General features: G+C 33.7%; 1 protein-coding gene and 1 pseudogene across 2 annotated transcripts in view; both read left to right on the forward strand.

The window, feature by feature from the left end:
• The window catches only part of GBE1 (1,4-alpha-glucan branching enzyme 1), a 302,490-nt gene that overhangs the window by 199,453 nt on the left and 90,143 nt on the right, over positions 1-12,894 (forward strand). The gene's annotated exons all lie outside the window — the stretch shown is intronic.
• LOC309806149 (large ribosomal subunit protein uL18-like) lies at positions 2,422-3,826 on the forward strand (annotated as a pseudogene). Its single transcript has one exon. The product of its transcript is annotated as a large ribosomal subunit protein uL18-like (transcript).

Raw genomic sequence — 12,894 nt, forward strand, 5'->3', positions numbered from 1 at the left:
GGTACGCGGGCCTCTCACTGTGTGGCCTCTCCCGTTGCGGAGCACAGGCTCCGGATGCACAGGCTCAGCGACCATGGCTCACAGGCCCAGCTGCTCTGCGGCATGTGGGATCCTCCCGGACTGGGGCATGAACCCATGTCCCCTGCATCAGCAGGCGGACTCTGAACCACTGCTCCACCAGGGAAGCCCAAAATGTGAGTTTTAATTGCAGGGGTTAGCAAACTATGGCCTGCGAGCCAAATCTGGCTGCTGTTTTTGTTAATAAAGTTTTACTGAACTACAGTCATGCTTACTCCTTTACATATTGTCTGTGATCTCTTACAACCTACAACAACAGAGCTGAATCATTGCGACGTAGACTGTGCATGGCCCACAGAGAGTAAAATGTTTATACTTGGCCCTTTACAAAAAAAGTTCACCAATTCCTGTCGTAGTGCACACTTCTGAGGGTTATTTTGGGAATTCCATGGAATAATTCACACAAAGCTTTTTGTACAAGGTCCAGCATTTAATAAGCATTCAATATATATTTATAATTACTAGAAGTTTTAGAAATTCATTTTGTTTACTTCACAGTAATCAGGTTAAATTGACTCTCATGAAGATGCACCACTATTTATGTGTATTTCTCTATATCCTTGGGGGTAAAATTGCCTAAGTTTGAGAAGTCTGTTTTTTGAGTAGTCCTATTTTGGTGATGCTTGCCCATTTCTGCATTAATAACATTCCTGGTTATTGGAGGTTCTATTTTACCCACTAATCTGTCCTTGATATGAATATTATAAATTATACATATGTAAAAGTTCTTGGCTATATTACAGCAATATGGGTAGATTGTTAAATTAATCATTGCAGAACCCTTTGAAAATCTAGGCAGCAATGTGCAAATGCAAAATTTATAACTGGAGCAAACAAAAAGAAGCTGATGATTCCTTAAGGATACTGATGTTTTTGTGGTTTCTTTCTTTTATTGTTGTCACCAGAGATTTATCTAACATTTGGGGAAATTTTCAATATTTAATCATAAGCATTTTTATTCCAATGTAGGCTATACATGCAGGCCAATCTGAATTTGTTCTAACTAGAGGCTGGATATATATATCTGTTTTTTTTAATTAGGGTATATGTTCAGATGAATGCTCATGTGTGTTAAAACTTAAAACAAACAAATTCATGCATTAATAAGGAAATATGATTAGTGAAGAGTTTAATGATTTTACTTTTCATAGTGGTAAACATGTTGTAAAAGGCCCCTAAACAAAGATTGTAAACTGTGGGGGAAAAGGAAGAGGATAATCTTATTTGAGCATCCCAAATAAATAATTTCTTATTTAGTTTTCTTCGTAAAAATATCTGCCTAAATGCCTACATCATACTAATTACATAGCCACTTTTGTAGGTGTCTGAAGTACCTACAAAAGTACATTTAAGTTACATTTATGCCAGTGTAGTCAAGAGTTTTGTTCTTAATTTCCATTTCCTATTTCAATGACTCTGAAAACACAGTTTCTTAAGTAATGTATACTAGGTTTTTTTGGTTTTTTTTAACTGCTTCAGAGTTAATGTTGGATTTTATTTGAGTTTCTTAGCTTTCTATATACCTTATTAATTCAGTTCAGGTCAATTTGTTGAAAATTAATTTTAAAAAAGGTATAGGACATGATTCCTACCACATAGACATTTATTGTTGTGTTGGGAAGACTGGTTACATGAACCAGTTTATCTCCTATTTTGTTTTACACTAATTAAGGAATTGTCAGGAAGATTCTGTGAAGCTTATGCTGAGACTTGAGTAATAGGTAGAGTTTGGACAGGAGAGGAATGGGTAGTAGTTCTTATATTTGGGTTTTTTTTGGGGGGGGGAGGCTGAATGGTTGTTTTTTAGTATGTGTGTTTATTTTTCCCTATCATCTAGAATTCTATTATTGCCTAAAACACATTATTTGATGTAATAAACCTTTAGGTCTGGATTATGTTAGCATATAGTGGAATGATTCAAATTATTTACTCTATTCTGAAGCTCAGAAAATTTTTGATCTTGAATTAATCTTTCACTTTAATAAAAGGTTTATTAAATCCTAAGTTAGAAGGAGAACAAATAATCTAGTAACTTCTTGTCAAAACTTATCACTCTGAGGTTCAGAGAGGTTATGTGCTTATACTGATTTTTGCAAAATCAAATGGAATAGTTTTCTTGACTCCTAACTCGGTGCTATTTGTGTGTATGTGTGTGTTACAAATGCTTCCTTGATGTTCATTAAGTGAAGTCTGGCATAATTTTCTCGTAAATTGCATCAAACCAAGGCACTTGCTTTCTTTATTTTTTTCAAAATTAGTAAATATATTTATTTATTTAATGATTTCAAGCAATAGCTAGTTTTTTGATAGGCTTTCACTTTTGCTTTATGAATGACAATTTAAAAGGAAGAGAGGCTGATGAGAGAGAAAAGGAAGAGAGAAAAAGAGGTTAGAAAAGAAAAAGGAAGGGAAAGAGAAGAAGAGATCATATGCAGAGCTAGTTTAGGGATTAAGGAGCCACAGAGAGCAAGGGAAAAAAGGAATGGCTTCTTAAGACTGATAGAAAGAGCAAAGTCTCAGCTGAAGGGGGCAATAGTTGGGGCAGGATTCAAGAAAAGTGTGAGCCTTAATTGGGAAAGAGGCTATAACATGAAGTGGGAATTATCCAGAGATGTATCTTGCTAGAAAGAAAATTATCCCAAAGTTATTCTCTTTAAAGAGAAAAATTCTGGCTAATTACTGTGCCTGAGTTTGGGCTGCGGCCAATTCCCCACTCCCACCCCACTGCCACCCTCAGAGGTGCTGGATCTGCAGGTCTGTGGCTAGCAGTGGGCACAGGTCTCTGTTCTGCAGGATGGGGTTTATTAAAGTTATCAAGAATAAGGCCTACTTCAAGAGATACCAAGTGAAATTTGGAAGAAGACAAGAGGTTAAAGCTGATGACTGTGCTCAGAAGTGCATGGTAATCCAGGATAAAAATAAGTACAAGAAACCCAAATATAGGATGATAGTTCGTATAGCCGAGAGAGATATCATTTGTCAGATTGCTTATTCCATATAGAAGGAGATATGATAGTTTGTGCAGCTTATGTTCATGAACTCTCATGGATACACTACAGAAAGCACTGATGGTCAACCTGGTGCCTTCACCTGCTGTTTGGATGCGGGGCTTGCCGGAACTATTACTTGAAAGCCGTGGATGGAGGCTTGTCTGTCCCTCACAGTAACAAAAGACTCTGGTTATGATTCAGAAAGCAAGGAATCCATTGCAGAAGTACACTAGAAGCACATCATGGGTCAGAACATTGCAGATTGTCTGTGTTACCTGATTGAAGAAGGTGAAGATGCTTCCAGGAAATAATTCTCTCAATACATAAAGAACAGTGTGACTATAGACACGATGGAGGAGATTATAAGAAAGCTCATGCTGCTGTAGGAGAGAATCCAGTCTATGAGAAGAAGCCCAAGAAAGAAGGTTAAAAGAAGAAGTAGAACCATCTCAGAATGTCAAATGCCCAGAAGAAAGATGGAGTAGCTCAGAAGAAGGCAAGCTTCCTCAGAGCTCAGGAGTGAGCCTCTGGAAGCTGATAAACCAAACCACAATTGTCTATGAAGGTTTTTCAGATAAAGACAATAATAAACTTATTGACCAAGCTAAATAAATAAATAAACAAACAAATAAATAAATAAATAAAGTAGGAAAATCCTGGAGAAATGCGATTCAAACATTTCAGAAGTGAATAGCTGAGTATTATATGAGAGGTTCAACCACACAAAATTATCACATAAAAAATGTTCATCTCTTATTTTTTCGTGCTCTCACCTGTTTATTTGATGGCTAATTTAATAAATAGCTTTCCACAAAATCTGATTGTGTTGACTGTATTAGAATTGATTTTTAAAGGAGGTCACATGTTAAAGATTACACTATAGAACTGATAGTATGTAATACAAAGGTATTCTTGCTATGCCTGTCAGAAATGGATTGACAGTTTTTCTGAATTAAATTTATGGTGATTTCCAATAAGTTTGAGTGATATATTGTCCAATTTATCCTGTAGACCTCCACCTTTAATATCACTTTTTTGAATAGCCTAGCTTCATATTTTCCACACTAGGTTAACAGATCCTTTCTCATTATAGTGTCATACTACCATACTATTCTTTGTGTTATTAATCACTATTATAATTAAATGCATTTTTGTTATTATTGGTAAAATGTCTGTCTCTCCCATTAGTCTCTAAGCTCCATGAAAATGGGTGTTGTATGTTTTCTATTCATGACTATAACCCCAGCACCTAGCATTGAGCCTGGCACAAAGCAGGTACTCAAGAAATATTTGTTGAATGCACCAATAAGTAAACACCACACTGCTCCAGAAAAAATAAATGCAGAATTAAAAAATAAGGCTCAAGATGGTGGCCATGGAAGTTGGAATCCTCTAAGGAATGTGTAACAACTCAACTGCTGAATCAACTAGAAAAAAAAAAGGCTCATTTTGTTTTGATATTAGCCAAAACATGCTTATCTTTAAGAAGATTTATTTTCAATATGAAAAAAATTATAGGTATTATAACACATTGGTCTATTCTAATTTATATGTAAACAAATACATTTAAAATCTGTTTATTATCCAATAGGTGCTCCCCCTTAATCAATCCTTACTATATATCAAACACTGCTAACCACATTATACACATTATCCTATTTAATCCTCTTTCAGGAGTGTGCTGAAATTATCTTCCATTTTACAGTTGAGAAAACTGAGGCTTAGAGATGTTAAGTACCTTGCTCAAGTTCATACAATTGACATGACCACATGTTGGAGCTATGGGTATGTGGTTTTAAAAAATTATTGTGGGCTTCCCTGGTGGCTCAGTGGTTGAGAGTCCGCCTGCCGATGCAGGGGGCGCGGTTTCGTGCCCCGGGAGGATCCCATATGCCACGGAGCGGCTGGGCCCGTGAACCATGGCCGCTGAGCCTGCGCGTCCGGGGCCTGTGCTCTGCAACGGGAGAAGCCACAACAGTGAGAGGCCCGTGTACTGCAAAAAAAAAAAATTTATTGTACCAAGGAAATTGCCAAAAACAAAAATTAATTTATACATGGTCATGCTGAATGTAGCACTATCCAATTATACTTAAGGGTTGAGGTTTTGGACTCAAAAGGTTGAGTTCCACCTGTACTTATTAGCTGGGTGACCCTGAACATTTTAACTTTTTAAAATCTCGGATTCTCCAACCATGAAACACACTTGATATTACAGCCTTGTTAAGTGAGACTGTGTAATATGTGAGTTCTAGAAGCCAGTAGACATTCAATGAATTTGAATTTCTTTTTCTTTTCTATATAACACCTATATTCTCCATTCTGTTCTATTCTAGCCAGGCTGCTAAATGCTAATTCCCTTTGTTTGTAGGAACGTGTACAAATAGACATTAAAGAGCTATATCTTATTTAACAAATAAGTGCAAATTTGAAAACTGCTGAAGGAGTGATAGTTGAAATTTAAATATGATTAATAGCAGCTTAATAGCAGCTTCGCATACAGTTTTCCTCAATTTCCCACCCCCAGAACACACACACACACACAAGCACACACAGGCATGCACATACCATTTTCTGAAGAACTAGGTGTTTCTTTTTACCCTTGCCTTATCTCTATCCCTATGCAACTGGTATTCCCCAACTCATCTCCTCCCCAGAGTGCTTATCCATCTTTGGTCTCAGAGTACATTGTTGCATTGCAACTTCCTTAGTATTCTAAATATCTATAACTTTATATAAGCTATAATACTATTTTTCTTGAATGTTGTCTTAAAATATTCATTATTTAGGGGTGATAGTCAAGGAAGATCCTCTTGTAGTCAGTATAGTCTATAAAATCATAATTATTTTGGACTAGAAAAGAAAATTAATTCCCAGATGCTTTATACTTGTTTATCTACAGATCTTTGTTCTCCTTCACTTGTATTTTTCTCATTTATTTTTGACGCTGTTTAGATGTATTTATCTTTAAGTTGCCTCAAGTCAGTCTTTTGAAATGAAGCTGGTTAAATATAAGGAAATAAACATATATCTAATTACAAATTTTAATACAGTGATGGAAAATTATCAAGTTTATGAGCTATTTTTCTACAACAGAAATATTATAATAGTTCACTTAAATATCAAGTTAATCTATTAGAAATAAATCAATCAGAAGAGAAAGATTGAAAAATGAGAAATATGTAAATAGTTGTTTCCAAACTTTTACCATTAAAATAAGCTTTTAAAATCTGATTAACAATTATAGTTTAATATTTGCCAATAATGTATATCTATGTATGTTTAAGTCACTGTCAGTTTTGATCTGGAGCAATAATTATTTTCATTCTATAGGTAAGGTTGAATTTTTAACCTTGTTTGGAAAAGATGGATGTGTATCTGTGTACCTGTATGTATGTATATGTAATTAACTAACCTATAGTGATTTGTTCTGTAGAAGAGCAATGCCTTGTTCAGATGAGATATGTAATAAGTTTCATGTAATACCAACCCTATGTTTCATTATAAAGGATGATTTAGCTTGGCTTTCTGCTTTCTGGACCTTGAGATGCTCAGCTTTTTTGTGCCCTCTACTTTGAAAAAGATCTTTCTAAGTTTTGTCCAAATTTTAATAGTATATTTGATAAGCTCTAATGCTTTGAAAAATCACCTTTGGTAACAATCTTTATGAGAAAGCAAAGAAATATAAACTGATTTAAAAATAAATAGTATGAAAACTTATTAATTTCTTAATCATTCAGAGTAATTAATCATTATCAGAGTGGGTTATTAGTTATTTTAGATTTATCTCTTTTTTTGTATCAGACTGAAAAGCTTTCACTTTTGCTTTCACTGCTGGTCCCTTACCACTCCGCTCCCCACCCCTATGCACACACATACACAGGGACAAACACACTCCCCTCAAAGTTTGCATTTTTCTCATCTTACTTGAGCAGGTAACCAAGCTTGTTAAGAATATAAATTTAGAGAAAAGAGAGACTTGAAAATTTCTCGAGTATTTTTTTTTTTTAGTAAAAGTATAATTGGAAACATTTAGCATATGAAAGTATAATATGCCATCCTTTCCTACTTATTTCCTAGAGAATACCTGATTAGACTTACAGATAATATAAATGGAGGTAATTTTAATTCAATATTTAATAAGCTAAGTACAATTTAGGCCTTAAGGGGAAGAAAATGTTTTATTGTAATAATGAATGTAGATAACCAGGGCTCAGTGGATATAATATGATTAAACAGTATATTAATTTAAATAATATAAAGTTGTACAGGTTGAAATAAAAAAAATAACGTGATATTGAAAAGAAAACTTCAAAATCATATTTTATAATAAAAACCCATTTCTGAAATTTATATTATTACAGATTTTTAGTAGTTGAATTAATACTTTGTCTCATTAGAGTTGTGTGCTTCTTGCTACCTAATTTTGTTTGAAATTAATATATACAGTAGCCTCAATATAATTCTGTCTAAAGACCTAGATACATTTTGTTATAGATGACACTATTATGTTGTACGAGATATGAATAAGCACTTTTAGCACTTTTTGATGTTTAAAATTTTTCTCAATCAATTCCAATTGACTGATAGTATAAATTCCGTTGACAAAGTAAAAAGCAAAAATATAGCATTTTCCCTTTACTGACTAGTTATATTAAAATTATACTGATAGATGAGGGGTTTTTTTATTTTTAAAAATAGAGTACCTAGTAAGATATTACCTGCTTTTCAGTATCTTCCTTTAAAAAAAATGTTATTTTCCTTTAAAAAGAGTATCTTCCTTTAAAAATAAATGTTATTTTGATTGTGATTCAAGACTCTATCCCTCTATTTTACATGCCATATTTTTCTGTAAAAGAAAAAGTCTCAAAGTACTTTCTTTGTTTAAGGTTAATCTGCTGCCTCAGTTGAAATACCCAGATCAAAACATGTAACTTTTGCTTTATGGTTTTATGATGTACGTTTTAATAGCCATTCAGCTTCAAAGACTCTGTAATAGCTAAGAGGAATATATAATTTTTCTTCATATTTTGATATTTGGCCACTGCTTAAAAATATCTCCAATTTATTTGTATGCAATATTAGTGGGGTTAGTAACATCCAGTGGACTAAGTGGCTGATTTTGAAAATTCTAGAAGTTATTCAGGGCCACAGATAAATACATTAGGCAAATAGTTTTGAATTACAAAATGTAACTTCATCTAATAAGTGTGGTTACATCTGATTATACTTGCTTGCCAAGAAAATTTGACTATGTTTTATTTCATTATAAAGTTCATTGGCAGAATGTGAGACAAATCAACAGTTTTTGATTTTAGGGATATTTCCTAAAAACCTTAATATTGGAATTATCTGTGTGACAAAATTGTCTTAATAAATCGTCATTACTTGATTACAGGTTGAATATTTCAGACATCCAAACCAATTAGACTGATTATATTGATTGCCAGAAATCCTTAAATGTATATATTTTTCACTGACATATTCAGTTTCTATATCAGACACCTGTGATTTAAATATTTTTAGTGGTTTATGATTCACAGGAAAGTCAGCACATTTCATTATCTTTTTCTGCACTTTAGGGATTTTGTTTTTGCTTCATAAAATATATGAGTAAGCTAATCAATCGATCTTAGGCAGTATATATGACATAGTATTTGTTTCTAATTTATGTGTTAATTGGTTTAAGATAGAAAGCTAATAATTAAAATAGGTTATTTCTCAAATACATTCAAGCTGGCTCCTAAGTATATATTTGTTAGCATTAAATTCTTCCAACTGTTTGGAAACTAGGCTACTTTGTGGTTTTTAAGGACAGACTTTAAAAGCCTTTTGTCAATGGAATAATCTTAAAATCAAAGCCCCACGTTGTCTGCTGTAACACACCAAAGTAAAACTGTACTCTTAAATTCTGCTTTATATTTTTATGGGACTCTGATCAACTGGATATATTAACTGTGTCATGAGCTGTCTGATGACATTTTGAAGTAGAAAAACTAAATTGCCTTTTCTATTGTACCCTTTGCCAGACGTTTTCTTACTTTGACTCAAGGCAAACCGTTCAATTGAGATGATTCAGTTCATTTATTGCTACAGAGCACATTGAGTAATATTTGTAATTCAGTCATAATTTGGAATATATCCTAACTCTTCTTCTCAGCCCCTCAAAGAAGGAAAAATGCAATTTATGGGTGCTGAATTTGAAATTTACAATAGTAGGATTAGTAATAGATGTCTTTCAGAAATCTATATTTTTACTGGTATATATTCCTTAAGTTTGTTCTGGTGTTCTATTTAAAAGGCAAAGCTTAGATTCAGTGAACGATTTCATTCATGTATAAGCTTGATAATTGCATCCTACATGTCACTGCTGAAAAGTAGGGTGCATAACAGTACCTCAGCTGGAGGTCCTTTAGATTTAGATTTTTAACATATATTTAAGATTTCACCAGCCCCCAGTAAAACTGCTGAGAACTGAGTCTCTCATGAGTTTCCCTGGTAGATGACATTTCACAAGTATTGTGACAGTTTGTTGTCAGAGGAATTAAGTGTGACTCTTATCAGGAGAGGGTGACTCTTGGAAGTTTACACCTAGACTCCTTTGAACTTTGCCCCATGCACCTTTTTCTTTGCCGATTTTGCTTTTGATCCTTTTACTGTATATAATAAATCATAGCCATGAGCATGACTATATGCTTACTCCTGTAGGTCTCCTAATGAATCACTAAATCTGGATGTTGTCTGGAGGACTCCCGGCACATCTTTCCTCTTGTAATTTAACTTCAGTGACCTGGGATAAATATATTTATATAATAATTAAATACATTGTTAACATTAAGTTGGATGTTTACATAGTGTAAGAAAAAAAAAAGAAAGCTACATCTTTATTCCAGTGATACCGTAAACCCTCTAAAACCTGCTCTTTTTCAACTTTGAGTTCTGGATTGTGTCCATGCAATTACTCACATGTACGGTCTTGTTATTTAGGGACTCAGACCTCAGTCTTACTGGTTCTCTGTCTTGTTAGGTCTTGCAAGCCCCAATTTTTGTGATCTGAGTGCAAGCAACATTTCCTTTAAATTTGTTTTATTAGGACACTGAGTTTATAGAGTGAATTTATCTGTCTGGATTTATCATGCTAAGATGATAAGAGAAAATTTGGACTACAGAAATATTGGGAACATAATTATGAGTCTGTCTTTCCCCCTATTTCCTGCACTGGTAGTTTATTTTTTCTTGAACAACAAAGGCTATTTATTTATAAAATGTTACCTTTATAAGATCAATTTTTTTTACTAACTTTTTAAAATAATCTAGTTTTAGAAAATATGTATAACCAGAGAATTAATACTTTTAACTTTTGCTTTCTATTTGCTGCTACTAACTTGAAAATTTTAGATCTGATTTTTTTCCTGAATGTATTTCCCAACATTTTGTTAAAAAACAAAATGTTCTAGAGTTTGTTTCTTTACTATTTTCATTCTAGATAGTTTACTCCCCTGTAAAATTTTGTGTCCAGTTGACCGTTGAACAACTTGGGGTTTAGATGCACCTACCCCTGCTCAGTTGAAATCCACATCTGCTATCTCTGCCTCAAAAACAAAGTAATTGATAAATCACTCACTCAAGCTGAAACAGTTTGGATTAGAATCAGGACTCAAACTATAGTTCTTTTGATTCCACATATTGTGATCTCTAATTGAACACAAACTTTTCCCCACAGTTCGCTAATTTAAAGATCTGTAAAATGAAAATACAGGTACTATATTTATCGAAAAATATCCACATATTAGTGTACCCACACTGTTCAAACCCATATTGTTCAAGGGTCAACTGAATCTCTGTTCTATGTCCACAGACTACACTTCTGTTTTATGTTTTATTAATGATTTACATATTCATAAAATATAATAAAATGGATTATTTTGTAAGCACTACAAATTTGATTTGTTTCTATCTGTTTAATCTTGTGGTGATTTTTTTTTTTTTTTTTCGGTACACGGGCCTCTCACTGTTGTGGTCTTTCCCCTTGCGGAGCACAGGCTCCAGACGTGCAGGCTCAGCAGCCATGGCTCACGGGTCCAACCGCTCCGCGGCATGTGGGATCTTCCCGAACCAGGGCACAAACCCGGGTCCCCTGCATCGGCAGGCGGACTCTCAACCACTGCGCCACCAAGGAAGCCCTTGTGGTGATTTTTTTTTAAGAATTTTTATGTTGTTTATACTTTGTTTCAGGTTAAGAGAATTTTAGAGGTCCATAGGATAGAATTTAGTATTTTTTTAGCCCATTTGAACTTTTAAATTATATGCTCCATTTTCATTATTGTTTCTTTTCTGATTATCACAGGAAATTCTTTTTCTATTTACTCATACCAAGAATCTGTCTACTCACATAGTTACAGCCAAGTATGTTAAATATAGTTTTATAACTCCTTTTGGTCAAGAAGAAGACAGATTAAATATTGTAATAGCAGGAATCAGTAGGACATTTAGTAACTCTGCCCTTAATCAAGTATGTGATATTGAGCAGTACTTTCTTTTTAATTATTAGATTCACATCACCTCCTTTTCTGCTTTTTATTGAATTGCAGTATCATTGGCTTTTTTTCTTCTTTTCTCTTACTTTATCTCTGTAGATATTAGGATGCAGTTTTCACATTTGAATGTGTTTACCTGTCTAACATAAATGTCTAATATTTATGTTAGAAATTGACAGTAAATGTCCACCAGCCCAAGATGGAGATGTAAGTGAGTCAGTAGGGTTGGTATGAAAATGTGGCATTGCAGGTACTGGGAGGAACCAGAAAGTACATGTTCCATCTTCAGAAATTCAAACTGAAAAATTGAAAGTACAGTTGTCCCTCAACATCTGAAGAAGATTGGTTCCAGGAGCCCCACCATATACCAAAATCCACAGATGCTCAAGTCCATATAAAATGGCATAGTATAATGAATACTGTGGTCACTCTGTATCCAAGGATGCTAATCCAAGAATATGGAGGGATGACTGTATATTTATTGAAAAAAAATATATAAGTGGACCTGTGCAGTTCAAACCTGTGTTGTCCAAGGGTCTACTGCCTTCTGCAAGATAAACAAAACAGTAATACATGTCAGATCAGGCCCAGGGGCAGTCTGTGAACTCTGGTTTACATATTCGTATCTTCATACATCTACCCAAGATATTTAGTTTTTAAACAGGTTTTGTTCCTACTCTGAGGTATTTTGGGCTAAAAATAACTTTCAGTTTGCCTTTCAGAAGTAAAATATACATTACCAATCAAATGGACAAATGAGAAAAGTATGACCTTTTCAAAATATTGTTTAGAAAGGATTATTGATATGCAAATTTATTCTTTCTGAAATATTCATATAGCAACCTTGTTAAAAAAATATAGACATGCTTCCTTTAAATTTTTCAGTGAACCCAAAACTACTCTAAAAAATAAAGTTTATTAATTTTAAAGAAACTTCAAAAATAGTATAGATATTAGAAATTGCTGTATAAAATAGAGCAATTTTGATCTATTCATTTCTTTTTGTTAAGCAGAAATTTTTCTCTTTAAACCCTAAATGAATATGCATTAATAGAAACATTGGTATATTCTACCTTCATCATGGCTTGGACCTAACAATCCAGAACCTCCTGGCTCCCTTTCATATCTACTGGATTGCTTGGATTTCTGGGGTTTTTTTCATTTCTTAACTTTGAGTAAGTTTTCAAAACTCAAAGTAACTTATTTAAAGCAGTTAATTACCACCGATACTCATCTTGCCCCAAAGTTTTGATTTACAATTCTGGAGTTGATTGTGATGACTTAATCTCCAC

This window comes from Mesoplodon mirus (genome assembly GCF_964341445.2).
Source record: "Mesoplodon mirus genome assembly, chromosome: 6".
Classification (NCBI taxonomy): Eukaryota; Metazoa; Chordata; class Mammalia; order Artiodactyla; family Ziphiidae; genus Mesoplodon; species Mesoplodon mirus.